Source organism: Parasteatoda tepidariorum, chromosome X1, assembly GCF_043381705.1.
Source record: "Parasteatoda tepidariorum isolate YZ-2023 chromosome X1, CAS_Ptep_4.0, whole genome shotgun sequence".
NCBI classification, from domain to species: Eukaryota; Metazoa; Arthropoda; class Arachnida; order Araneae; family Theridiidae; genus Parasteatoda; species Parasteatoda tepidariorum.
This window is the reverse complement of record NC_092214.1, coordinates 56,306,843-56,311,719: the sequence shown is the minus strand read 5'-3', so window position 1 is coordinate 56,311,719 and position 4,877 is coordinate 56,306,843. Positions and strand designations below refer to the sequence as shown.

The window sequence follows — 4,877 nt, the reverse complement described above, 5'->3', positions numbered from 1 at the left end:
ATATATATATATAGTGTGTGCGTGTGTGCAACATTGAGTGTAAAAAAATTTTTTTACACTCAATCTTTATTACACTCAAAAAATTCTATAATTCTAGAGATATGGTGAAAAATGCAATTAAAATTATGGGTAAAAAGTACAATTAGCATTAAAAAATATTGATTATACTAGTGATTATACTTGCGATTAGTGACTAGATTTTAGTGGAAATACTTGCGATTCTAATTGCAATACGTGTGATTTTAACAAAGAAACATAATATGTATAATCGTAACTGATTAGTCCATCTAATTGTAGATAATTGTAAAATCAATGAAATACTTAAAAATAATATTTATCAATGTTTCACTTAAAATGTTTGGTATATTATAATTATATACATTCTATACCTATACAACTTTTCATATTTCTCAAGAAATAATTAAAGAATCATTTTATAACTTTAGAAGTGTTTATGTCATGCAACTTTTCATACTTCTCAATAAAGTTTAAAGCTTTTAGACGTTTTAAGGACCAACAATAAATTACAAACGAAAAATAGTATTTTTGAACATCCTATGTCACAAAATTTTGGAATAAATTTGTAACTTGTAACATTTGTTTTGGTTATTATAAATGATAATTGCTCAAATTTTCGTAAATTCAGCTTCGATATTTATGGAGATATGGACATTTTTATAAAAACAATTTTTTTTGTCTTACGTTTTAATGCTATAATTTTAAAAATGGTCAATAAAGTTAAACAAAATTTTTGGACCAATTTAAAACTAATTACAAAATTATTGCTTTAAATTGTTTAGAAATATTTGCTTAAAATTGTACAAGATGTGAGCAATTAAAGTAGTTCTTTTATACTGCAAATGTACAGCAAAAATTAAAAAAATTTTCTCATAATTTTGCAGTGAATCATATTTGGCAGTTAATGAAAAATGTACGATTTGAATTTTTTAATAATTTAAAATGTTTCTAGCAATTTTTAAATTTTTTTCTGGAATTTTTAAGAGAAACTCAAAATGAATAGGTATTTTCCACAAATATTATTTCGTATCATGAAACAAAATTAAATAAAAAATGATAATTCCTTATAATAAATGTTTATAATAAATGTAACACCGAAATATGACTGTATAAGGAAAGAAAACAGGCAAAAGAAAAGATTCTTATGGGGGAAAATCCCCAACAGTGTCGGTGTAATTTTTAAATAATCTTGTTTAATAGTATGAAATGAAATTTGTTCCCTAATTTTATATTGGTTAAGAGTGATATAGATATTTGTGACCCTGTTAATTCAGCGAGCTTTCTAAAATTAATAAAAGTGGCTCGTATTTTGAAAGAGAGTAACAATTTGACAATCCGTTAGTTTAAAGTTGTTAGTCAATAACAATTGCTTATCATTTTTACAGGCACAGACATCAGTATTTTTTTGTCTTAAATTATGTAACTCAGCCTAAATGTGCAATTAAGATGCTATGCATAACATAACGCGTTAACAGAAAATAATTTTTCCTTAATTCCTTTCATTAACGCATATTTCTGATAATTATTTTCAAATAGAAAGATAAATAAATGAGGCTTGTGTCCAAGTTTACTCTTTAACTCAGAATAGAATCAATATTGACTCCATTTGATAACAAAAACTACAAACACTTTGATAGCATGAACTTATATGTTTCCTTCAATTATTTATGGAACGAAATCTCATCACGCACCGGAAACAACCTTCCTATCAAATCCTGTTTAACTTCCTTTACATTCCATTTCAGAAGGAAGTTATAAAACAAAAATTATTTATTTGCGTTTTATCGAGGATTTTTTTTCAAATGAAAGAATATTAACATTGAGATGCATCTATCACTAATGCTTCACTTTTACATTCAAATTTTATTGCTTGCATTCAATCCATTGCAAAGTGATGCCAATATAATAAAAAAATGATATTTTATTAAAAAAAGTGTTTATCAAAAATTACTAGATGGCATGATTTTGAGAGATGTTTTGCTTAATATTTTAAACGGAAACATTTTTGAATTTAAACTATATGCTTCGAAAATAAACAAAAATGACTTATTTTTCAATCACAGAAACGCCAATACATTCTAATTTATTTAATATAAAATAAATCTAGATTTTGAGAATGCACGAAATATTTTCTAAACCAGGGTTATTTAGTCAAGAGTGATCGTCCCTTTAAGTCTTAAATGTCAAGATCTTAAAACCATACTTCTAAGGAGCTTTTACAAAAAAGTTTAACGTAAATAGATTTTAAATAAAAATTGCATTGCAACATAGAATAATGTAAATATATTGTAATGTAAATAGTATTACAATGTAAATAGATTTTAAGTAAAAATTGCATTGCCATACAGTTACCTAGACGCAACCGTATGACAAAGAACGTATACTAGATTTTCATGAATGACCTCCCTTAATATGCATTTTCAGATTCCTTGTCAAAAAAAAAAAAGTATGCACATTGTGTGTTTCAAATTATTTTTGAAGCAAAGAAGAAAAAAAACATTAGCAATGCTTATAGAATCACAAATGCAGAAAATGAAACTGAAAACTTCAAAACTAGTTTGTTTTCTGTATAAAGCTTAGATTTATTCATTAAAATCTGTATCTGAAAGCAATAAATAAAGTTTTGATGTCTTAAGACCAATCTTTTTTTGTGGCCATGAGAACGATTTCAATAGCTTTTTCTTTTCTTCGTCAGTCACTCAAATATTAGCTTGTAACCCCTAACACAAACACAATTTTTTATTTTATTCTTGTCGACCAATCACTCTAGGAACACAATAGAAGGTTAATAAAATAAATCATAATCGCAAAATCAGAAGCAATATTGTTCCAATAACTTTTTCAGCAAAATCAATTCTTACAAAAGTTAGAAAAGATCAACGGGAAAACACCAAAAAAAATGATGAGCAATAAGCGATGCAACATGTGTATACTCTACTAAAATTATTTTTGGTCTTTTGTTGCTATTGTTGTCTTATGCCACTTGTCAATACTGACAAACCTATTTTAAGGTACGCTTCTTCTTGTGTTTCCCAGTGGTGCCATCAATAGCCAAAATTTCGACTTCTGCCACACATATACGTCACAGCCCGTTTTACAAGGGGGGTGCATTCACACACCATCCATCCGTCCGCAGATCGCAATTTTCACCTGAACCAGAGCACAATCAATCTCCGATTCAGTACCCCCAGAGGTATTGATTTGTTATGAGAACTTGGAGGACTTTGTTGCCCCGACAGATTTAGCTTGCACTTGTCACCACTTTGTACTCGGGGAGTCTTCGGCTGGCGGGGATCGAACTTATGATCGCTAGGACAGAGGCCCAACGCCCTACCAACCAGGATATCCTGGCCTATTTTTGGTCGTTGCTTGACTAATTTAAGTTTAAATAGTATAAGAACCGGATATAGCTGTACAACCCTAAACTCATTTTTCAAAAATTATGGTTTTACTAACTCAAGGTGATCTACTTAAATGATGCTGTAAACTATGCTTGATACAAAACTAAAACATAAAGAGGAAAGAAAGCAAAAGGAGGAAAGATTTGCTAACAAAAAGTTTTGAGTGCTCGGAAAAACGGAATTTTCGGTATTAAAATGCAATAAAACTTATTGCTGTGTAACTTATAGCTAAACAGCGTAAAAATAACACAAATAATGTACAGACATACTATACTTTTGGTTCCATATTGAAGAAACTTCTTCGGTGTCGAAACAAAAGAATAAAAGGACAATAGCATGTATGTTTATGTGACATCACTTTGATTTTTTCACGGTGTTTGGCTTTGTGTAATTTATAATTCAATTGAGAAATAAATTAGATATGTGTAGCTAATATTCCATTTTTTTTTCAGATGAATTCACTGTTTTATCCTAAACATTGCTTACTTCTTATAATATGTTACAAGCAACTACTATTCAGTACTCAAACTGATGTTGGCTACCAGACATTCAGGATTGTAAAGCCTGCACTTGCTCCTTGGTTGCTTCCTCGCACTCAAAGTAATAAAAAAGCAAATACTTTGCCTCACTATGTTGTTGGTCCTTATGACATGGATAGGAGTCAATCTGTTCGATCTTCAGTTAATGCATGGATGACAATAAAGCCATCGATTGTTATCCCTACTTCAAACAGGCCAAGAAACCAGTTAAAACAAAGTTTAAAGAGACAACTAGTTCAGCCTATACAGATCAGAAAACCTTATTTTCCTAATTTTTCAAGGAGTTCAGTGTATAAAACATCCTCTCCACCACCTAATGTACTTGCATTATCAAAGGAAAAGGATATTGATCAAATGATAAATAGAGTGCATGATCTTGTAATTATAAGCATCAAGAATGGACAATTTAACAAAAGGAACTCTACTTCTTTACCTTTAAATTCCCAATTCATGTCATTTATTCCTAGAAATAATTCCAGAAGAGAAGAAAACGATACAAATAATCCTTGGGCTGAACTACATTGAAGCCTGAAAATAAACGAGAAAAAAAAATCTAAAGAATTTGTCATTAATGATTTTAGAGTTTTTACTAATAAAACATGTTCCTTGCAATTCGGAGTTGCTAAAACTTAGAGTACTTTGCCTAAAAACCTATATTTGTCTTATCATTTTAGATCAGGTAAAAGTAATGTACGTAAAAAGAAATCATTCAATTATAAACTTCAGGTTCAAAGAAATAATTTCAATGGCTTTCTATTATTGTTTTTCTCAAATGCAATTATTCATAACAATAATACATACCACTGTTTTGAATCTGAAGAAGTAGAAAAAAATTCTTCATTAATTAATTATTTCAATAAATATAATGAAAAAAATTGGATACAAAACGGAACATTTTTCTGTGACCTACAAAAAAATT

The 4,877-nt window shown here is 28.9% G+C and overlaps 1 long non-coding RNA gene across 1 annotated transcript in view; it reads left to right on the top strand.

The window, feature by feature from the left end:
* Positions 1-4,570, top strand: part of LOC107448940 (uncharacterized) — a 6,660-nt gene extending 2,090 nt beyond the window's left edge. The window contains exon 2 of the long non-coding RNA XR_011638219.1: positions 3,872-4,570. This is a non-coding gene — a long non-coding RNA (uncharacterized lncRNA). The remainder of the gene's footprint in view (positions 1-3,871) is intronic.
* The last annotated feature ends 307 nt before the right edge of the window (positions 4,571-4,877 follow it).